Raw genomic sequence first — 25556 nt, forward strand, 5'->3', positions numbered from 1 at the left:
TTCAAATTGAGTAAAGACAAAATTACACATCCTAGTTGTAAAATAAACTTATAAGATCAATAAATCTCTTAACTCAATTAATAATATTTTATAATTACATAAAAAAAATATCCGTCAAATTCAACCCCTAAATGTCATTTTACAGATGTTATTACCATTGTTTGCACACGCAAATTACGTGACGTGGACGTTGCAGTCACGTATAATTATTTTAGGCCTATTCAAAACCGGAACTAATTATTTGCTGACATGTAAGAAAGACACTTTACCCTCTCAGCACCTGTTTAGGTTTCATTGAAGAGAATTTTGTTTAATAAACAAATGGTTAGGTAATCACCCTTCATATTTTCTGCTATTGCGATGGATTCAGTCCATGCGCCCTTATCAATCAAAGCATTGAAATGTATTATAAGTGCGAGTTTGTGAAAGTTCTATGATAGCGGTTGCTTCTTTTCTGACCAACTTTCTTGACATCAAGACTATTATCCCATGTTATGAGGTTATGATTATATGTGTTTGGGATGTGTTAGTTTCATTGAAACTAATCAGAGACTTAGAGTTTTTTTTGCTGTATTTTTGGAGGGTATGGTATGCTTAGATTCTTGGACTAAGAAGGTAAAGAAAAGGTAGGAACGTACAAGAGGGCATCCGGATCAATAACTACATCAGATTTGCTAGCAAGTATTGAGTTTGCTAGCAAGTATCGAGTTTTGTGTATGTTTCCTTCCCTAGTTTTGGCATGCATGGCATATGCAAGTGGATTTTTGGTTGTGATTTGTCATTGGCATGGAGGATGGACGAGATTGACAGTGGATTGCCTAGCCTTGCCATTTCCTAGATATCCATGGTGATTGTGGGTTTATTTCCTTGTTGTGTTTTTGGTTGGTTCTCATGTTTCCTTAGCTTGGGTTGAGCTATTAGTCTTGTAGCGTTGTTGGACAAATGCTCTAGAGCCGTGGAACAACCTAGGTCGAGTTACTAGTCCCGTAGCCTAGGTTGGAAAAACGCCCTGGAGCCTTGATGGGTTGAGTGACTAGTCACATAGCCTTGGTTGGACATATTCTCTCTAGCCCGGTAAAAGTTGTGGGTTGATTTACTAGTTCCATAGTCGGGTTGGACAAACACTTTGGATCCCTGGATGGCTGGGATAGAGACTGATCCAGTGATGGTTTTGTCTGTCCATGAGGTGGAATCATTGTTTGATGGGTTGAGGTGGATGGCCTCTGGAAGCCCTAGATGGTTTTTGATTGATGTGTTCTCTGAGATCCCACATTCATGCTTAGAATATGGCATAGGGATGAATGGTTGAAGACAGATTTAGCTTAGCCATTCTATAGGTGGGTGGAACGTGGAAATCCGATCCCGGGTTTGGATTTTGCATCATAAATGAAAGGTTATTTCTCCTGGTATTTCTAAGAGTATTATGATGGACTAAATATGGTTTATATGATTGTGATTTCATGGATAATTATGTCCCTATTAGGTTGGTTATGTATGTGTTTTTATGATAGCATCCATGAGTGGCTCTCATCATGTTTTTACTCATAATTGAATGATCAATGTATCTATGACCTAATGGACGGAATGATAGTTGTTGTGTTGAGGTGACAATGGTTCTTAGCGATTCGCAGCTAAGTATGAGACCCCTATGCTCAGAACTGTTAATTACACTTATAGATTACACATTTGCAATATGTTTGAAAACATGGCTGTCATGGTTAGTAGGGGTCCATTCAAGGTCTTGAATGAGTATTTGCTTTAGTACTGTCATTTCCATGTTAGTTTATTGATATGAAGAGATGGTTATTTATGGGCAGTGACCTAGGCTCTAGGCTTGAAAAAGTGGCTCAAATCCTAGAGTTGATGGCATAGCACTGACAAACTTGGTCTCTGGTCGCTCGCAGGAAAGTCTGTGAGAGATAATTTAGGTTTGTGGTCGTACTCATGCCTATAGCATGGGAGCGACTGAGCCTTAAATTGTTCAAAATCTCAGTGGGACCCCAAGGAAAGTTGTCTAAAGTATTGGATTGGTTCATGAGGGTCTTGTAGCTGATGATTAATCTCTGTATGGTGTGTTTCCATCGGTTCCACTTCTTTAATATGACTGATGAGGTCAAATCATATCTGTTATAGACATTTTTGTGCCTAACAGCATGGAGCATGAAATTTCAATAATCTGAGGGATCCAAAGTCCCTAAACATGTTGTTCTTACCCTTAGAGGAACAAGGTCAGCAAACCACAGCACTAAAAATCAGTTCTCCACCTGAAAACACTAAAAAACAAGCTATTTCTGGATCATGTCAGCTGCTCCACTCTGTACCTGCGCTGAATGTCAAAACTAATGAAGGCTACCTGCGCTGGGCAAGATTGGCCAAGTGGCACAGTCATTCTGCAAGGTGTCAACTGCCCAGGAAGCTTCCAAACTGACACTTGGGTCAAGGAATTCGCCTTGTGATGAGTAAGAGGGTCTTGATCTCCAAGTGGAAGCAAGAATCTCCAAGTGGACACAAGAACTGAAGATTAACTAAAGTGGGAGAGGACACTAGTCAGCTTCATGCCAGTCTCAAGATGACTCATCCTTTCTCCAAAACCCTATATATAGATCTCTCTCATGAGGTCTAGGGAGGCTGGAATTTTATGCAAGTAAATAAGTGCTGTTGGTTTGAGTATAGAACTATTGGGTGATTTGCTTGAAGGAGGTGAAGAGGAGATTTCTTTCTGCTGGGAGGTGTTGCTGGATTGGGCCTATTATGGTTGTAACCCTCTCAGAACTTTACTTCTTCCATTAATAAAGTATTTGGGGTTCTTCTATATGCATGTGTCTTGATGATGAATTGATGGTTGTATATTTGATTTATGCTAATCCCTGAATCAATTATGGATGTATGATTCTTGTAGTTTCCTTTTCCTGTGCTTTTACAGGATCTTTGTATAGCTGGGCCGGTGAAAGAGCAAGGAGCTAGGAGCAAGCAGCAAGGAGCGAAGATTGGATCAACCATTAGCGCAAGATAACGGTTAGTGGATCATCCTTCTCTTCTCTCTCTCATCTCATAAAGAAGTAAGCTTGAATAGCTTTGCATTTAGTTGTTGCTGAGGTACTATCACCCTTAGAGTGGGATAAGGTCATTCCGTATTGGATAATTTTCCCAACAACAAATTGGCGACTCCGCTGGGGATCGTATCTTGTTGGTTGTTTGTGTTTTGCTATTCATTTCATAAACAAAGGGAGTACCGAATCGAACTGTATTTGGATCTATCAAATACAAAGTAGAGGGCAGCTACTCTAGCTCAGTTTCTGAGCAAGTTTATGATTTGAAGAGCTGATCCACAAGGACTCTAATAAGCTCTTAGTGATAGCTTTTCATCCTCCTTTCCATCCCTTAGTGTGTCCTTGACTGATAGCTTCTGATTTGAGCAAAAACTGTGAATTTTTGAGCAAACTGTGACTCGGAAACCAAGAGAAACGAAAGTTTCGTTCTTCAGCGCAGGCTGTACAAAGGCTGTCTGCATTTCAACGCAGTTCCTGAAGGGGCTACCTGCGCTGAAGGTCAAACAGGCAGTGTTCCACCTGCGCTGGACCAGTCTTGCCTTGTGCTACTGGGGTTTCCTGTTGTTCCTTGCCCTGTTTTCACTCTTGTTTTTGCTGTTTGTTACCAGTCAATGTGCCTATCTGAAACCAACTTTCCTTGTCACTATTCCGCCTCGGTTGTATAAAGAAACTGTATTTGTTCTTTTGTATTTCTTATGTCATTTACAGTTTCCCATAACGAAAGTGAACTAGTCTTGCTGTGACCTCTTAGATCTAGACCTGTGATTAAGTGTCGTTTTGATCTTAGGAGTTAGTTTATTTGCTATTCATAGCTGATTGAGTTTGTTTGTCGCTTTCGTCATATGGTTTGAATTTATATATTTCTAGTGTCGAAACAAGTAAATCTTAAGGTTTCTTTCGATTTTGGACAAGCTTGTTTGCTTTCGCTTGAAATTGAATTCAAAGTTATACAACAGCTTTCTTTTTTTATTTCATCAACATTAAGAAAGAGAAAAGAAATACTTGCATTGTGCATGTGCATTATGACAGTTTGCATGTTGATTTAGGAAAAATGCATTAGTGTGTGCTCTATGATCTGTGTGAAAAGGTGTTATCTTCCTTCTCCCTCAGTAGTTAAGGTTTTCAAAGTTGAAAGATTGAAAGGCTTGCTTATCATCTTAGATTGCATTCAGGAGTGTTACTATACATCTCGTGGTGATCCATAAAGGCAAACTACTAAACAAGATCAACCTTAAAATAAATTGAATTTACATAACAACGCATTGAAACATAACGCAAACATCTAGAGGTCTAAGCTAGAGACGTGTTCCGGCGTCGTTAAACGTGATATCTTAGCGTTGAGTGGTTGGGTGATTCCTCCACAGTGAAGCGATAAGTATCAATACGGACTTGTGCTCCCACGTACCGTCGCATATATATTGGGAGACCCCTATAGGATCAAAGCCTTTATCCATAGGAAACCGTGTCGGCCGCCCTACTGATCGCAATGCAGTGAAAACAGCATTCACGAAGATCGACCACTCGTACCGTAAAATGTATTCTGTGGTTTTGCGAAAAGTTTGGCACACCCTCTGCCTAGAACTCCAGAGCAGTTTCTTTTGGCCTTTTTCAAACTCTATAACTGAAAAAGTCCATCCGAGCATTTGTCACTTCGGGCTCGTTAAAACATCGAAGGAGACTAGAGTCATCTTTAGCTTTTTCTCGACTCTTAAAAAGTGAAAAAGCAAGTTGTGTCTAAGCGTCGTTATAAAATTTATTTTAAACGGAACATAATCACCTCCTATTCCTGCGTTGATCTGTAGGTTGAGAACATGGAACGCCCCAACCAAGGAACTCCACATGATGGAAATCCTAGTCCTTTCTCCTCTTGGGGAGAAGTTGGTGCACCCCACATGGCCACATTGTCGCTTCCAGGACTGACAATTGGCCTACCTATTTGGATTCTCTCAACTAATGTAGTTCAGAACACCATGGTTCCTGAGCAGTCGAATCAACAGTTAGATGAGTCTAGAGTTTCCCACCAGCCTTCTACTTCCTCCAACCCTTCCTCCAATCCTTCATCTTCAAAAGGTAAAGCCGGCAAAAGCCAAGCTCCCACAGAGAAGAAGGAAAAGAAGAAGAAAGAGAAGAAGAAGAAGGAGCCTAAGGCGACTGGGGGCAAGCAAAAGACATCTAACAAAAACCCACACACAACACAGACCGGGCCTAAATCGCCATGTGTCATATGTAGAGGAGACCATATCCATAGAGATTGTCCCTGTATTCCCCGGATACTAAGGGACTGGTCCCCTCAGTTGCACAATTCGGGAGCCTCAACCTCCGATAGCCAGGTTGAGTGCTTACCGTCAACCAGCGAAAGTGAAGGTTCAAGACAAAAAGGAGGAGCAAAATCCCCCTGTAGACTGTGTGAAGGCGATCACGCCATCCACCGTTGTCCCTTCTTAGACGAAGCGAAGAGAGTTTTGGAAGATCGTCCGGTTTCACCGTTGAGACTTCCTCCTGGATACAAAAAACTCGTGCCAAGTCCTTCGTTGGTTGAAAACACAGCTGGCCCGCTCAAGTGGTCAGCTGAGGCGTCAGTCATTGAAAATGAATCTACTGAATCCAGACCAGACGAAAGTCTAAAGGTCGATACGGCAGTTGACCCGGTTCTTTCTTCAGAGGTTTCATCCTCAAATGACACCGTCACTGAAGATTCATCTTCAAATGACACCCTCACGGAAGAGAATAAGGATGACACCATCCAGATTCTTTTCATCAACACAGATTCTGATGAGCATCAGGGCAATGCGCCCATTCCTTTATCGCAGGAAGGAACATCGTCAGGATCGTATCTGACCGTATATTCGGTCCCACCACCAAGCAACCTGGTTATGTCCTTTGATTGGAACCAACTGGGCAGACCCCGGTTACCAGCCAGTATACCATTCAGAATCATAGTCCAAATTTATAGAATGGTGATGGCTGGGACTATCATTGATGAAGTGGCATCTGTGAGTATCCTTTCCTCTGTTGCTTGGAAAGCACTGGGTTCCCCGGCGCTTTTGCCTGAGATAAGAAATCTCTCGGGCTTTGATAAAGGAACCAGTCGACCATTAGGGATCCTCCCCAATGTGCCTGTTACGTTGAAAGGGAAGACCGTTCAAATGAACGTGATGGTCGTTCAAGGACCCTTGGATTATAACCTACTCCTTGGACGAGACTATATATATTGCATGGGAGCTATAGTCTCCTCACTTTTTAGAGTAATGTGTTTTCCGCACGAAGGAAGGGTGGTCAAGCTCGTAGACCAACTTTCATTTCCAGGATCACGCATTGCAAATAGTCAAATACCAACCCTCAATGGTCTTTTTACCCAAGAAATGTCTCCACCCCAGTCCTCCTTCCCGATGAATGCGAGTGATTCAGAAAGAGGGGGCTGGAACCCAGGGGGCATGCATCCTGGTCTGCTTCGGGCAGAGGAAACCTTGGGTATAGGATAGAATTTCCGCGAAAGAATATGACTGGTCCGTACCCCGTCCATATTTGGAAGAGGGGTTGTTCTGGAATAAGGTTCTTTTGTCAAGGTTAAGTGTTTGACGAGTTTTAGTCATTCACCATTGTCTGCTATGGGAGACAGTGCCTAAGAAAGAGATTGATTTGCGGCAGCAAATAGAACCATCTTTGGGTAACCAGAAAGAGGTAAGCCTCTCTCGATTAAAACAAATGTTTTGGCGGAGGGTAAGTAGAGGTAACCTTGAAATTCTGTTTTATACCTGGGGGCATGCAACCTTTTGGAATGCAAGCAAGGGACGACTATTTATTTTTTAAATTTTTAGGTCCTCCCTTTAAACCTGTAGGTCTAACCCTTTAAACTCGTAGGATTAGCCGTTTCCAAACTTGCATGAAGAAAGGATGAGAGGGAGCATAGCTTTGGTAAGGCGCAAGCTCTATAAAAAATGGGATCTTTCAGGAGACATTCTTATCTTATGACTGGTATATCGAGCAGTTTTAGCATAAAGTTCATGCTCGTTAAAAAATAAATGCAAGTTCGAGCAGTTTTACCGCGGAATTTATGCTCGTTAAAAAATAGAAAAGCGTGAGCAGGGGTTCCACCAGAGTTCAAGCTCATTAAAAAATGAACCTATCCCAGTAAATAACCATTGTGATCGTAAATTTATTAGCCATAAAAAGCCTTTGTCGTGTTTGCACCTGCCACCTCCATTTCATTTGGCCGATCGTTCACCCCCATATGATTTTTTACCCATTTTGAGGAACAGCTGCGAAGAGTGATTTCACTTAGCCATCCTTGTGACACTGCCGTGATTGGAAAATTCCAACCTGTACCTCCAATCTGCTGCTATCCCTGTTCTTCACTCGTTCCTCAAAAGACGAGTCTTCTTTGAGCTCTTTTCAATTGACTCGTAAAATATGAAAAGTTTGCTGAGTTTTGGCCTTCCAGCTCGTTAAAAGGACCGGAAGAGCTATCCCTCCTCTAGATTTTAATCTTTTTGGACCTGGGGGATTATTGCACAAAAAGGTCGAGCGCTTGTTTTATTCGGCTTGTTAAAGTTATCGAAAATTCATCCCTTCTGTATTGTTTTATACTTTTTCGGACTTAAGGGATTAGATGACGAAAAAGGAATTGTGGAGTTAACTTTCTGTACCTTTTCAGACTCTCTAAAAATGAAAAGGACCGAGTTGTCTTTGTCGCTAGACTCGTTAAAATGATTAAATAGCGACAAACTTGTCTTTAGACGAGAACGAGTTTCCCTATCGTTAGGCTCGTTAAAATATAGCGATGGGCTTGCCCGAAGGGCAGGTTATAGAACAAGCATATGTTATCCTCCTCAAGCTTGATAAAAATAAAGAGGTACTAGTCAGAAATGACTGGGGAAAAATTGGGAGAACCTCAAAGCTTTAATGGTAGCAAGTCGCTCTTGAACATGATACTTTGTCCTCCGTATCACATCGGGTTGGGTTGTTTCATTCACCGGTCTCATCACCATGGTCTTCGCTAAACTATCCGTATTTGGGGTAATGCTACCAATCCATCACATTAGTGTCGTTATATGTTCAAGAGATGTTGTTCAGAAAGAGTCAACCGTGTCCCATCCACTGCCATACATTATCCTTCATCCACCCATGATCGCCACCCTGAATGATATCTCACAGATTGTTCTCACCTCCATTAAAATCATTAGCTCCATTCTGTGTCACTGATGTGGGATTCATTAAGGCCCTCCTTTGACGGATCGCTTCTTGTCGACTTTAGCTCACTATCCAAGAAGTTGATCTAGGGACAAACCCCCCAGTACTTTGAAGCTTGCATGCCTCAATGGCAAGTTTCTCACTTCCGGCGACAGGTATACATCAATGACCTTCGACCAGAAGATTTTGCGTGGTGTTCGACGCCAAGTCCTTTATTCACACCACGTGAATTGTACTGCAGTACCTTGAGGGTCATTGTCATTATTGGTGATTCCTCTCGCGCTTGTTAACGGTTTACATTATTGACCGGTAATCAAGCGATGTCTTTGCATGTTCGACTTCAGCTCAATTCTCACATGGATCGACTTGTACTTAGAGTGAAGATCGAACGAGATTGAAGACCCCAGATCTAGTTTCATCCATCCGGGTTGCGATATATATTCAGGAAATATAAAGACATTTGATATGTACATTATTGCAGCAGATGATCATCCTACTCAAAGGATGATAATTTCAGCAGAGAATTATCAGTCTATCATCACACGGTCGTCTGTTATATGTACCAGAATGAATTTATAAAGCTGAGCATGGGAATTCCCGCCTCAGCTAGATCATGAAGGCAGAATGAAAAATAATGTATTGTATTGTATTTTATTGCAGGGCACCTCTCAGCGATTGAATGAACTTCGGATCCTCCTGATAAAGCATTTCACCCGATAAACGACCTCATACTTTAGGGGGCAACTGTTATAGACATTTTTGTGCCTAACAGCTTGGAGCATGAAATGTCAATAATCTGAGGGATCCAAAGTCCCTAAACATGTTGTTCTTACCCTTAGAGAACAAGGTCAGCAAACCACAGCACTGAAAATCAGTTCTCCACCTGAAAACACTCAAAAACAAGCTATTTCTGGATCATGTCAGCTGCTCCACTGAGCATCTGCGCTGAATTTCAACTGCTCCACTCTGTACCTGTGCTGAATGTCAAAACTAATGAAGGCTACCTACGCTGGGCAAGATTGGCCAAGTGGCACAGTCATTCTGCAAGGTGTCAACTGCCCAGGAAGCTTCCAAACTGACACTTGGGTCAAGGAATTCGCCTTGTGATGAGTAAGAGGGTTTTGATCTCCAAGTGGAAGCAAGAATCTCCAAGTGGACTCAAGAACTGAAGATTAACTAAAGTGGGAGAGGACACTAGTCAGCTTCATGCCAGTCTCAAGATGACTCATCCTTTCTCCAAAACCCTATATATAGATCTCTCTCATGAGGTCTAGGGAGGCTGGAATTTTGTGCAAGTAAAGAAGTGTTGTTGGTTTGAGTATAGAACTATTGGGTGATTTGCTTGAAGGAGGTGAAGAGGATATTTCTTTCTGCTGGGAGGTGTTGCTGGATTGGGCCTATTATGGTTGTAGCCCTCTCAGAACTTTACTTCTTCCATTAATAAAGTATTTGAGGTTCTTCTATATGCATGTGTCTTGATGATGAATTGATGGTTGTATATTTGATTTATGCTAATCCCTGAATCGATTATGGATGTATGCTTCTTGTAGTTTCCTTTTCTTTTGCTTTTACAAGATCTTTGTATAGCTGGGCCGGTGAAAGAGCAAGGAGCTAGGAGCAAGCAGCAAGGAGCGAAGATTGGATCAACCATTAGCGCAAGATAATGGTTAGTGGATCATCCTTCTCTTCTCTCTCTCATCTCATAAAGAAGTAATCTTGAATAACTTTGCATTCAGTTGTTGCTGAGGTACTATCACCCTTAGAGTGGGATAGGGTCATTCCGTATTGGATACTTTTCCCAACAACAATATCGTAGTCGCCTCTCGTCACATGTTTACCCCGGCTGGCTGATTGCTTGGGTATATGTGGGAGGAGGGTGTTACATGGGGGGTTGGGAAATATTTTATTTCATGGGGAATTCATTCAATGGTGGGATTCTTCCCAAAAAAGGAAATTTGAGCAAGCTTGTACAACTCGAGGGAGTTGAGGGAGTTGTATTTGTCCTATAACATACTACATAGCAGTATTCCATCTTTCATTGGGGACTTGCCAAAATTGAGAAACCTAGAAGTCCTCAACATCCATAAAATATTTTTGGCAGAGGCATTGCCAATGGATTTGGCCTATCTCATGAAGCTCAATTATCTTGACCTCAGAAGAAATCCATTCTCAAGTAGCATTCCTAGTGAGTATGGGAAGCTAAAATATGTATAATCTCTTTTTATAGATCAAAATAGTTTAAGTGGAAAAATGCCTAGAGATATTGGAAAACTAAGGAATTTGAGAACACTTTCTTTGTCATTCAATTCATTCAATGGTGTGATTCCTACCGAGATAGGAAATTTGAGCAACCTTGTATTCCTAGATATCAGTAGTTGTGCTCTTAGTGGTGCAATTCTTTGGCATATTGGTGGTCTTCAAAATTTGGAGATGTTTTTTTTGTACGGAAAATGCCTCACGGGCCCTATCCCTCCTCAATTGGGCCAACTTGTGAGCTTAAAACTCTTGGATTTATCTTATAACAAACGACATGGCATGTTTCCATCTTCCATTGGAGACTTGCCAAAATTGGATTTTTGGTGGATTTCGGGGAATAGTTTTATGGTTCTCATGCCTCAGTAATTAGGTGTAAGTGGAAAGATAGTGGATCTTTTTCTTGATTCTAACAGAATCACTAGTTCCATCCCTCCAAATATCTTCAAGGGAGGAAGGGTACAAAAATTATTCAGAACACATAACTTATTTTTTGGCCCAGTTCCTGAGTCTCTAGGTATTTGCAACTCTCTGGTTGAAGTCCACATGGGGAAAAATATTTGAATGGTTTGATTCCTATAGGATTGTTATACTTAACTATGTTGACTTGGATTGAATTGGAAAATAATAATCTTATTTGGAGCATACCTCACATAATGTGTAATGTATCCTTGATGCTACTGAAAATGATAATTTCCAATAATCATTTGAGTGGCTCTATTCATTAGTCCATGTGGAAATCATCTGCTTTGAAGAAACTTGTGATTGATGGAAATTAAATAAGAAGTAATGTTCCACCAAAGGTTAGCAAATTGGGTTAAAATTGAACATATCGATTTCAGCAAAAAAAGTTTTATGGTATGATTCCTATAGAGGTTAGCAACTGTAGTGCTCTGATATACATTAATCTCGGCACAAACAAGTTGTATGGTAATGCTCCCTTAAATATAACATGTCTGGGTAAAATTGAGAATATCGATTACAACAAGAACAACCTTTCTGGTATGATTCCTAGGCAGATAAGCAACTTCATTTCTCTTACTTACATTGATTTCAATGCAAACAGGTTGTCTAGTAATGTTCATTTAGATATTTTCCCTCTGGGTAAGTGAGAACATATCAATTTCAACAAGAATAAGTTTTCGGGTAAGATTCCTAGGGAGATAAGCAACTTGAGTTCTCTAAAACATATCAATGTTAGAAAGAATAGACTTTATGGTAAGATTCCTAGAGAGATAAAAATATTTAGTTCCCTAACATATATTAATATTAGCACAAATAGGTTGTTTGGTATGATTCCCACAGAAATTGGTAACATTATTTATCTTATAGAAATTGATTTATCTGAAATGAACTCAACAGTAGCATCCCAATGGAAATCACCATAATAAGCAATATCTTTTTCTAAAACTATTGAGAAATCACTTCAATGAGATCATTTCAACAAAATTTGTGAAAATGACAAACTTGATCACCATGAATTTCTCTTAAAATAACTTTTCTAGTCTTGTCCTAAAGGACCTGTTTTCTCATTTAAATCCAATCTCTTTCATAGGGAACCCCTACTTATGCGAAGAACAATTGGTCAGTTGCAATTCTAGTGTGAAAGGGTCACTCGTCTGAGTACACTTCAAGCTTGCATTTCTCTTGCCTCTCTTAACGCTTGCAATTTTCTTCTTCTATTCATTGATGTTGGAAATTTGAGCAGTCATAATTAAAAAATCCCAAAATAAAGGATGTGAATTGGCTTCCAAGCCTCCCTAACCCCATATAGAATATTAAAACAAAACCTCATTACCCAAAGAAATTGGACCTATCACCTCAAGCCCTATCACAAAACTAAAATTAAGACCAATTTCCAAGAAAAGATTAATTGACCTCAGTTTTAATGGAGGGAGTTGCAAATGACACCCACACCAACCCATTGTACTCCAAGATTCTAAGCATCTAGACATAGACCACACCTCAATGGAAACTCCACAACTTCCACCAACACCTTCTCAAGCCATAAAACTCAGTTTTTGTCGTTTCAGTCATAGACCCAAGCTCAAATGAAAACTCCTTACACTACCAACTGGAACAGAAGGCATGTACAAGGAGGTCGAGGACTTACCCTTGCCTCCACTCAAACCACAACCAACAATTTTCTGAAACTTTGATTGAGCTAGGTTTATAATGATCATTACCAACTGGGGGTTTGCATGCAATTACATGTAGGGGGTTGGCCACACCATCCCTTCATTAATGCATATCATGTCTGAGAGTGGTGGGCATAGCCTCCAAAGCCCTCTCTTTAAACACACTAACACCATATCCAATAAATCACCTTTTTAATCTTGAATTAATATTTAAAACTTGTTTTTTTTCAAATGCTCCATTAGTTTCTTCATGTTTAAAATCCAAACTTGGTATTTTGATTGTCTAGGTAATTATTTAAGTCCCCAATAGTTTTACAAGGAGAGTGCAAACACTCAGTTAGGAATCCACAATAATTATATTCGAGTTGGAAATCCTTTTGAAAGAAGAGAGGTTCCATAGTTATTTTGTTAATACCAAAATCAGCCCACTATTGTTGAAACCATTCACAATACATTACATTCTTTTTAAAAAATAATTATGACTCCTTTCAAGAAAATTTCATGAATATATATATATATATATATATATATAATTTAAAAAAAATATTAATTTTCTATTTAATAAACTTTATATTTATTAGTTTCTTTTCTATAAATTGTCCATTAAATTTAGACAAATGCATCATTTTTCCAAACAAATTATAATGATGATGTATTTATTGACTTGTTTTTTGTAAAAACAATTTATAATGACTTTGCTTTTCAAAAAAACAATTTATAAGGACTTTCTATTTGTTGACTTGCTTTTGGAGAATGGTCCATTGAATTTGGAGAAATATTGCATGCTTTAAAAAAAAAAAAAACAATTTACAATGACTTTGTATGTATTGACTTGCTTTTCGATAATGGTCCATTTATAAGGACTTTCTATTTGTTGACTTGCTTTTGGAGAATGGTCCATTGAATTTGGATAAGGTTGATATGCTTTTTTAAAATAGTTTATATTGAATAAGTGTTTATTAAATTATAATTTATCTATTTGATATGAGAATCTTAAAAAACAATTTATAAGATTTGCTTTTCGGTAATGGTCCATTGAATTTGGATAAATTTGACATGCTTTTTAAAAATAATTTATATTGAATCAATGTTTATTATGTTATAATTTATCTATTTGATATGAGAATCTTAAAAAAGATTTTACAATGACTTTGTCTGTATTAACTTGCTTTTGGGTAATGGTCCATTGAATTTGGATAACATTGACATGTTTTTTTTAAATAATTTATATTGCATCCGTGTTTATTAAGTTATAATTTATCTATTTGATATGAGAATTTATATGGTCTTTGTGATTAAATTATTAAAGAAGATTATATATATATATATATATATATATATAATTCATATTTATTAATATGGTTTTTTTGTCAATTAAGTTTTTATAAAGTATGTATATATATTTTAGATCATTTGTATGAATTTTATGTTTATTAGTCATTGTTTCATCAAGGACTATAATATTCATCTCACGTTAAACTGTGTTTACTTTCTAAGCTGAGAATTTGTAATTTTAACTAAAGTTTTAAGAAAATGTTTAATATTTTTACTTTCTCGTAAATTAAAAATTTAATTTTCTAATTGTCAGAAATGTTATTTCTAATTTTCAATTGGTTGAGCTAGCTCTGAAGGTACATAATTCCCCTAGTGGAGGGTGTTTTATTTTTGGTATTTTTCAGTGCCTGAAAAATAATTTTAAAATCGAAAAAAGGCTAATTTTGTGAGTGGCTAACACTGGCACTGACATTGTTATGCTACTGCTCTGCCCAATGATTCTAGAAGTGATTCGATTGCAGGTCCTTTACGTAGACGGGGAGGGTTGGGATGTTGAACTAATTTCCAATTAATATTTTGCCGAGCTTTCATTGTGAGTAAGAACCTCCGCACAATGTTGATATGTACGGTGGTGGAATAATAGGCGAAATAACTATTACAAAGCATGATCATAACTAAGCTCTATTCATAACAATTGATATTAGTCAATACAAATTCTTGTGACGTGATACTCTCATCAATTTCATTAAATCCATTTCATTTGATTGAGTTTTGATTATGTTACAAATTCCATATGATCATGGGAATTCATCTAGCGATCAATTTGGGCAATATTTGTATAGAGAATAATTGATTGATTTTCTCACTATTAGCAAATTTTCGTATTTGCAACTGAATTATATGTAGAAATACATTTTCTAGCATGCTAAGAGTTATAGATGAAGCTTTGTTGTATGCCTTGTATCTTGCATGTTACTGTATTCATACATTAGTCAATAGTGTTGCAGTACTCGGTTTGAAATTAAAAAAATTACATAACCCGCTGAACTGAGTCACTGAGTTATCTATTGTCCGTCGTCTCTTGTCCCTCTATATGTTGAAGGAAAGAAGTGTTGTGGACTAGCCTCATCCATTCATTAAATCCCCTTCCTTGTCATAAACTATTTCTTTCATAGGGTTCAAATTAGAGATCGGTTGCATGAGCGACTCCATTTTATGGCAGGGGATTATACAAAATACTCATGTTCAACAAAATCCTATAATTTAACAAAAGTATTCCCATGCATGAATGTTTGTTTCTAGCTTAAATTTTCGTAATTTCCTTGCTCTTAGATTTCATTATTTGATTTTTTTAGTGAATGTTATATTTTATATTTTGATAAATATTCCCTGACTCTCTTAAGAGTTCATCGCAACTTTGTTTTACTCAATACTGGCATGGTGGAATTCACATTGCTAACCTCTGGTTCATTAATCGAGCACCACCACTTCTGCTGATATTTAAGGGTAAATGGAGTGACTGGTAGTTCCAAGGAGGACGTCATAAATGTAGGTATAGTTGAGGGATAGGTAATATAAGTATCATAATGGCGATATCAATGTAACCATTTTCTTTCCCATTGTGTTTATCCCAATTTTCTTCGAGGATCAACACGATATGTCGAGCAATCAAACTTGCTTTTGAATGCCAAAGAGACGATAATGGCCACGACACCGCCATCAAGAATCCCAAAGCGTTGCATAGAAAACACTAATGCGATGAGCACCCCTCGGGTTTTCTTGTTGGAATACTCTGACATAATAGTGGAAAATAAAGGATAATCTCTGCCTATGCCAATGTCGATCCAGAAAGTGTGTGAAGGATGGGTTGTGTGGAGGTGTGCTTTGTAATTTGAAAGTGTGCAGAGGATGGCTAGTGCAGAGGTGCAGAGGTTGGGTTATGTGAACGATGCTCATTATTTGATATTTAAAACTTATTATACTTACCGCCTTACAAAATACAAAATTTAATATAGTACATACCCAAATCGACTTTTTAAATAATTTAGGTTGCGTTCGGTGTCACTAGCTAGCATAATTTCTATTGATATAAATTTGTATATATGATCCGTGCATAAATTATATTTTTTGGTTAGACAAGTACCATAAACTATTAGCTGTTGTGGCTAATGTGGACACTCTTGACTACACTACCTCAACAAATATGTGGTGACTCATGACATGGAATTGGTTAGATGTGAAGAACCGAGTTTATGCATTCATTGGTGGGACAATAGGCCAACTTCTTTATTTCTTAGGTAGAATTGTTTAAGCATAGCTAGTTGTATTAATGAATTATAGGAATAGACTCAATAAGTGGGAGGAAGAAGCTACTAGAGTGGGAGCGATTGTGTTCCGACTTGGTACAGGAAGATATCTGGCGGAGCACCAGAGATGGATCCTTATCAAAGCATGATGATGAGGAGAATTGTGCCTTAGTGGGTAAGGAAAAGAAAGGGAAGGGGAAGTCATCCCATTCCAAATCATATTCTTGTCACAACAGCAAGAAGAAGGACATGTTGAAAGTCAATTTATTTCACTATCAAGAGTTCGGACAGTTTACCACAAATTGTTCGCTCAAGAAGGCCAATAAGAAGCCCTCAAGAGGAGCGTCAGGTGAGGCTTTTGCTTCATAATTCGAACTGGACTTTATCGTCATCGCTTGTATGGTATTATCGATGATGGGTAGTGTGTGGTACCTAGATAGTGGAGCTTCTTTCCACATGACCGGTAACAAAGATCTCTTTAGTAACTTGGAGGAGAAGTATCTCCAAATGCATATCGAGATGGGTGATGATGGGAGGTATAGAGCTACCGGGACTGGTACAATTACCTTTCAGAGGTATTTAGGTTCTCCCCTCACTTTTAGATATGTTATGTATGTTCCTAGTTTAAAGAAGAACTTGGTATTTGTTGCCATGTTAGAGGATAGAGGCTATGATGTGATATTTAGTAAGGGAAAGGCATTAATTTTTCACATAGCCAGAGGACATGTGAAGATGATAAGGGTTCGAGTGAATAATCTCTACAAGTTGGAGGAAGACGATCGTGCTTCCTTGAGCACGAAATCATAGAAGGTGCAGAGATGAGACATCGGTGAGTTGTGACATAGGAGGTTGGGTCAATTTCATCATGGCACTTTGAATATCATGCAACAAATTTCTACCGGTATTCTCAAGGGTACACTAGAGCAGGAAGACACATGAAAAGGGTGTACATTGGGAAAATACACCAAAGCTTCATTTCATGACAAAGACATTCGAGCATAAGCAATCCTCGATCGAGTTCACTCAAATGTGTGTGGACCGATCTCGATAGCATCCATGGCCAAGAATAGGTATTAAGTTATATTTTTTGACGATTTTTCTCGTAAGTGTTGGATCTTCTTCATGCAGAAGAAATATCATACTTTTGCAATTTTTTTTTGAATTTAAAGTATTGGTCGAGAAAGCTACTATCAGGAAAGTTAAAACTCTCAAGAGTGATAATGATGGAGGGTATGTGTCGTATGAGTTCAAAAACTTATGTGCCTCAGAAAGAATTCAACAAGACTTGATAACACCTCATAACCCAAAATAGAATGGGGTGGATGAAAGGAATAATAGAATCATTTTGGGAGTGGCACGGATGATGTTTCATAATCTGGGACTACCATTACACTTGTGGGATGAAGCATGCAACACAACTATTTATTTAGAGAATAGAAGCCCTCATCGAATTATTCGGATGAGTACACCAGAAGAGACTTTTTCAGGGAAGAAACTAGATGTCGGACACTTTAAGATTTTTGGTTCATTAGTCTACTGCCATGTAACCAAAGATGGACTAAAAAATATTGAGTGAACAGCTACATTGGGGATATTTGTGGGGTACACTGATACACCTCACAACTATCGGGTGTGCCTACCAAACAACAAGATGATAGTGGTTCACAGAGATGTAAAATTCAATGAAGAGAAGGCTATGAGATGTTCCCTTGAGAGAGAGCTTTAGCTACATGTGGTTGAGGAGCTTCTAGCTCCAAAGGAGGAACCTCAGGATGATGTGGAGCAACCACATGTAGAGGATCAGGGAGTGGATATACCCACTCATACAGAGTCTTCCAGGGGAAAGCGCACCAGAGAGGCTGACAAGTTATTGCATGATGGTAGAGAGAATGTTGGAGCAACCACATCACAACACAAGTAGAGGAGGTCACTAGAGAGGTACACTGGCTACATGGCTCTGATGAGTAGATGTGTAGAGATTGAGCTATCCTCTTTTGAGGAAATAGTGTAGCAACCATTTTGGGTTGATACCATGGTTAAGAGTATGACTCCATTGTTAGGAACAATGTCCGAGATGTGGCCCCAAGACTGTCAAACAAGTCAATGGTGAGTTCCAGATGGTTGTGCAAGGTAAAGCAAGAAGTAGACGGTAGTGTGGAGAAACAAAAGGTGAGGTTTGTGGCCAGAGGGTTTTCTCAGGTGGAGGGGAGTGATTACGATGAGACTTTTTCTCCTGTTGCAAGGTACTCATCAATCAAATCCATTCTAGCACTGTCAGCACAGATGGGATGGAAGATACATCAGATGGATGTAAAGACAACATTATTCAAGGACATGATTGAGGAAGAGGTGTATATTGAGAAACCTGAATGATTTGAGACCTTTAATAGAGAGTCATGTGTGTGTCGACTTAAGCGAGTGTTGTATGGACTGAAACAAGAACCTTATGCTTGGTACACTAGGATCGATAACTATTTCATTAGGTTGGGCTTCACCAAAAGTTATTCTTTTATATGCTCACGATTTGATTCTGAAAGGTGATGATAAGTTGATCAAGTCTTTAAAAGAGGATCTTGCAAGAGAGTTCGAAATGAAGGACTTGGGGCTCATGCACTAATTTCAGGGTATGGAAGTATGGCAAGGTGATGAGGAACCTTTTGTCTCTCAGGGAAAGTATTCCAATGAGATACTCAAAAGGTTCCACATGGAGAGCAGTAAACCCATGGAGACTCCTCTAGGAGGTAACTAGAGGAAGGAGGATGCTACTTCCGGTGAAGAAGTGGAGGATACTATTTACAAGAATCTTGTGGGTTCACTCATGTATTTGGTGAACACACAACTAGACATGTGTTATGTAGTTAACTAGCTTAGTCAAGCGATGGTTAAGCCAACCAAGTTTTATTGGAAGGAAACCAAACATGTGTTGAGATACCTCGGAGGCACTACTCAGTATGGTTTATTGTACAAACAGACAGGGGGAGTGAAGCTTCAAGGCTTCATAGATGCATATTGGGTAGGGAGCCCATCTAACAGGAAGAGCACATCATGTGGGATCTTCAATATTGGGTTAGTAGATGTTTCTTGGTACAACAAGAAACAAAGATCATTTGCACTTAGTTTAGCAGAAGAAGAGTACATGGTTGCTAGTCAAGCAACTTGTGAGGCTATCTAGATGAGGAAGATTCTTGTTGGTTTGTTTGGTCATCATATGGATCCAACTGTGATAATCAAAGTTGTATCAAAGTCTCTAAGAATCCAGTTTTTCATGATCGGTCCAAGCATATTGATATCTAGTATCATCATCTTCGAGATTATGTGGAGAGGAGAATTATGTTGTTGGAGTGCATTCCCACAGAGGAGTAGGATGCAGATATTTTGACAAAGGCCTTGTCAAGATGAAAATTCAAGTTTCATAGAGGCAGGATCGAGGTAGCAGATAATCCCATTATTATTGAGAGGAAGTGTTAAAAGTAGCAACAAGAAATTCCAATTTAATGTTTCCTTGAATTAAATTGTGAATTAAATAGAAATTCTATTCTCATAGAAACTTTTAATAGTTAACTAAGCTAAATTGACTTAGTTGACTTAGGAAATTTGAGTTGGAAGTCCATCTAGAGTCATGTAGAGTGCTCCCTAAATTTTGGGGCCTAAGTTGAGTTATTTTGAGTTTTAATTAATTAACTCAGTCTAACTGAGTTATAGTTGGTTAAACTAGTTCTAATTGTTAGAGGAACTAGTAGGAGGTCTAGTAGTGGGGATCCTCAATGCCACTCCAGTTAACTGAAGATTCACTCATAAATAACTCATGCATGTCTGTTAAGAGGAAGACCTAGTTTAGATTAGTGTTCAGGGACAGTGTATTATAAGTTGTATAATTTTCCAAGTTGTACAAATAGTGGATGAAATCAGTTGAGGACCTATGGATGGATTACGCAATCATGGGTGGATAATTTCCCAATTAAATATGGGCTAATTCTATCATAAATTGTGCAAGGAAGTAGAGGATTGGCAGGTGGCATAATTGGCTAAGTGTTGGCTTGAGATGGTTTGTGAAGTAGAGAGTTAGATTGTACTAGTGAAGGAATTGTCCGGGTTGAACAAACATTGTATTTTCTTCTAAGATATTCTGGTTAATGCAATATAGATAGCCAGATTTTTTTAGTTGTTTCTTTCCCCAGAGAAATATTGTGTTATGCACGATTGATATTCTTCCTTTTCTACTTATTGTTTTCATCGATCAACTTTGGTTTCCATTAAAGAGTATAGTAGACTCTTGTCTTTTGTTTTAGCATATCGCATAAGTTGTTGAATCTACAAGTAAATAACTACATGGTATCGGAGATGAAGACAAGATAGAAGAGGAGAATCCAAGTTTGTTGTGCAGGTGAAATCGAATTTACAATTTCATACTTTAGAGTCAGCAATATGTCATTCTACTGTTTGAGAGTTGAGTATGTCCTGGAGGGAAGCTCAAATTATATAGCTTGGAAGGACAGGAGGCAATTCTCGAAGACGATGGCCTCAAGGAATTCATAGATCATGATATTCTTAAGCCTCTAGCATCTGATGCTAAAGATATGGTTGAATGGAGAAATTGTGTGGTAAAAGCGAGAAGGATTATCCTGGAAGGAGTTCAAGATCACATTGTCTTGAATCTCCATGGTAAGAGCACTCCATTTGCAATGTGGAAGGGAAAATGGAATTTTTGGCACATTTGATTTATGAAAATAAAGGAAATTAGGATAAGAATAAGGCGAAAGGTCATAGGTTTCATGTGAGGAGGAAATTGAACGAAAATAATGGAAAATGAAGAAAATAGAGGCCTCATTGATAAAAAAACCTTGTTCAGTGTAAAGCTTGGTCAATTTAGTTTTGGATCTCTATCATTATTCTCTCTCTCACTCACTCTTGGACACTTAGAGTCTTCTTGGGAAACTCTTAGAGGGTGTGTCATACTTGGAGTTTTGGAGTAAGAAGGCACAAGAAGAGCAGGAAAGTGCAAGAGGACATCGATATCAGTAGCTACAATGGGTTTTGCTTGCATGTACCGAGTTGCATGTATGGTTTCCTCACTACTTTTGGCATGTATGGAATATGCATGTGGTTTATTAGTCATGATCTATCACTGACATGGAGGATTGACTCGATTGATAGTGGATTTGCCTAGCCTTTCCATTTCCTGGATAGCCATGGTGATTGTGGAGTTATTTACTTGTTTTTTTTTGTTGGTTCTCATGTTTCCTTTAGCTTGGGTTGAGTTACTAGTTCTTAGAAGCCCTGGTTGGAAAACCGCTCTTGAAGACCTGTAATAGCTTGGGTTTAGTTACTAGTCCTGGAAGCTTTGGTTGGACAAACGATTTGGAGGCCCTAGGTGGGTAGGAGTTACTAGTCCTGGAAGCCCTGGTTGGACAAATGCTTTGGAAGCTTGGAATAAGTCGTGGGTTAAGTTACTAGTCTTGGAAGCCTTGGTTGGAGTAAACACTTTGTAGCCCTGGAAGGCTTGGGTAGAGACCAATCTATGATGGTTTTTTCATGTCCAATTATGAGGTGGAATAATCGTTTGATGGGTTGAGGTGGATGGCCTCTGGAAGCCTTGGATGGTTTTTCATTGATGTGTTTTATGAGATCCCACATTCATGCTTGGAATATGGTATGTGGGTGAATGGATGAACAGATATTTGGCTAAGCCATTCTACAGTCGGGTGGAACTTGGTAATCCCATCCCGGGTTTGGATTTTTCACCATCAATATAAGGTTAGTTCTCCTTGTATTTCTATGAGTATTATACTATATTATATGTGGATCATATGGCTGCGATTTCCTTGGTATTTATGTTGCTATTATGTTGGTTATGTATATGCTTTATGATAGTAGTTATGTATGGATCTCATCATGTTTTTACTCGTAAATGAATGAACAATGTATCTATGACCTAATGGGTGAAATGGCAGCTAATGTGTTGAGGCATCAATACTTCTTAGTGGTTCTCAGATGAGTATGAGACCCTTGTAGCATCAATACATAACTACTTGAAGTAGAAGAAAATGGAAGCCTTCCCTTTCTTGACATCCTCATCAAAAGAAACCAATATGGATCCATATCCCACTAGGTTTATCGTAAGAAAACCCACACAGAACATTATCTTCATGCCAACTCTCACCATCATCTAGCTCAGAAACTTGGAGTTCTGAACACTCTAGCAACTAGGGTTGTTCACATTTCAGATCTTGACCATTTTGAACAGAAGAAGAACCATTTCATGGGTGTTTTTGAAAAGAATGGATATAGAAGACACCAAGGAATCAAAGCTTTCAAGTAGGCAGAGGCTCCTCATAACAAACAACCAATGGATGATTATGTTGGTAAGGTTCACCTCCCTTACATATTAGGCACCACTGACAAGATTGCTCATATTTTATAAAAGAACAATATAAAAACCACCTTTAAACCTATGAACATAATTAGCAGATGCCTAAAATCGACAAAAGATTCCATTGATCCAAAATGCCACAAAGGGGTGTATGTGATTCCTTGTTCCTGTGGCAAAACCTACATTGGTGATACGAGTCGATCAATCTTAACAAGGAGTCAAGAGCATGCTGCCGACATGAAACATAACCAGTCCAAAACCCCAGCTTTGGAAGAGCACTCTAGTAAAACTAATCATCATATTTGTATTGAAAACTCTTGCGGTGTGGCCAAAATTGAGCATTATCACCATAGGAAGTTTAGGGAAGCTATAGAGATAGGAAAACACCCTAGCAACCTTAACCATGATGATGGTTGGAAAATAAGTGATAATTGGATTCCCACTCTAACCTCCGAATCCACCTTCCCCTAGCTAATCCCTGCCCTCTTACTGCTTAATTTGTCCTTTCAATGTCTTCCTTATAGTGTAAAAATTCACAGTCCCTAAAATTTTTCATTAAAATTCTTAATAATAGATGTTAAAAATTCTATGATTTTTAACTAAATTCAATTCTAATTTTACCTTAAAAATGAATCATAACAGTGAATAATAAACTAATAAGTTTATGAACATATTAATTATTAATTATTAATATTTTTTTTTCAAGTTAATTCCAACAAAATTTTAATCTGATTCTAAACATTAAATATAAATTTTAAAACATTAAAATTCAATTTTATCTAAAAAATATTCTAAAAAGCTAATGAAAATTAATTAATAAAATAAGAAATTTATTCATTAAATAATAGTTATTAAAGACTAGAAATAATTCAAACAACCCATTAACCATGGGTTAATATACTAGTTAATATTTGTTAATAATAAACAAACAAATAATAGCTCTTAATTATTATTAATAAAATGAAAAACTGTACCATTACAATTTAATTCCAACAAAAAATTTAATTTTGTTAGAAACATTACATTTAATTTTAAAACATTAAACTCAATTTTAATTTATAATTAATAAAAATTTATGAAAATTAATTAATAAAATAATGAAAACTATTTTATAATTATTAAATAATAAACAACAAAAATTTATTAATAATCTTTAAAGTAAACGAGGTATTAAAAACTAAAACTAAAATTAAATCATTATCTATTGTTTCACTCTCTTTCTGTCAGAACTTATCGGTTGTCTTTCATTCCCATCCTAGCCCACACCTTTATTTATTTACCCTATTGAGTTCTGACTTATTCAGTCATGGATCTATCCTGATGATGAACTTGACCCTATTGAGTTCTGACTTATTCACTCATGGATCTATCCTGATGATGAACTTGACCCTATTAAGTTCTGACTTATTCACTCATAGATCTATCCTCATGCTGAATCATAGAGGATGATTCGAAATATCGATTCCAAAAAAATAAAAAATATGAATGCGATGACTCCAGAAGATGATACAAACACACATAATTTTTTCAATAATATAAATTATTTAATAAAATCAATAATTTTATATTTAATAAAATTTATATTTATTATATTTATTAATTTCTTTCCTATAAATTGTCCATTGAATTTGGACAAATATAGCATTTTTGTTTCAAACAAATTATAATGACTTTGTATTTATTGACTTTCTTTTTAAGGTATGATGGAAAAATAATGCATGCTTTTTATAATATGAATTTATAATGACTTTGCTTTTTGTAAAAACAATTTATAAATACAATGTCCATTGAATTTGCACAAATATAGCATTTTTGTTTGAAACAAATTATAATGACTTTGTGTTTATTGACTTGCTTTTTAAGGTATGATGGAAAAATAATGCATCCTTTCTATAATATGAATTTATAATGACTTTACTTTTTGTAAAAACAATTTATAAATACAATGTCCAGTGAATTTGGACAAATATAGCATTTTTGTTTCAAACAAATTATAATGACTTTGTATTTATTGACTTGCTTTATAAGGTATGATGGAAAAATAATGCATGCTTTTTATAATATGAATTTATAATGACTTTGCTTTTTGTAAAAAAAAATATAATGACTTTGTATTTATTGACTTGCTTTTGGAGAATGGTCCTTGCATGCTTTAAAAAAAAAACAATTTACAATGATTTTGTATGTATTGACTTGACTTTGTATTTATTCACTTGGTCTTGGGTAATGGTCCACTGAATTTGGATAAATGTAACTTATTTTTTAAAAATAATTTATATTGAATTTGTGTTTACTAAATTATAATTTATTTATTAAAAAGAGTTTATATATATATATATATACATATATACAGTTTTTTTTGTCAATTAAATTTTGATAAAGTTTGTATATATATTTTAAATATTTAGTGTTAATTTTATGTTTATTAGTCTGTCTCCCCAAAGTCTATAACTTTCACTATGGTCAAAATTTGTGGACTTCCAATATTTTGTTGAGGTTTTTGCAATTTTAATCAAAGTTTGAAGAAAATGTTTAATATTCTTATTTTCCCATAAATAAAAAAATAATTTTATAATTTTCAAGAAATATTATTTCTAATTTTCAATTCTCTGAACTAGCTCTGATGGGACATAATTTCCCTAGTGGAGGGTTTTTTTTTTTGTATTTGTAAGTGACTGACAAATAATTAGAAAAAAAGGAAGCTAATTTAGTGAATGATTATTTCATAGGTGAGTGCTCTAACACTAACATTGGCACACTGACACCATTATACTACTGCTTTGCCCAATTATGCCAGAATTGATGTGAATTTAGGTATTTTACTTAGAGGGGAGGAGGAGAAGAGTGGGGTGTTGAACTAATTTCCAATTAGCTAATTTTTTGAGTGGCTATTTAGTAGGTGAGTGCTCTAATACTAACACTAGCATGAAATTGTTATGCTACTGCTCTACCCAATTATGCCAAAATTGACGTG

This window comes from Pinus tabuliformis, chromosome 4_2 (genome assembly GCF_031772625.1).
Source record: "Pinus tabuliformis cultivar Carrire ecotype Pingquan chromosome 4_2, CPIR1, whole genome shotgun sequence".
In the NCBI taxonomy this organism is placed as follows: Eukaryota; Viridiplantae; Streptophyta; class Pinopsida; order Pinales; family Pinaceae; genus Pinus; species Pinus tabuliformis.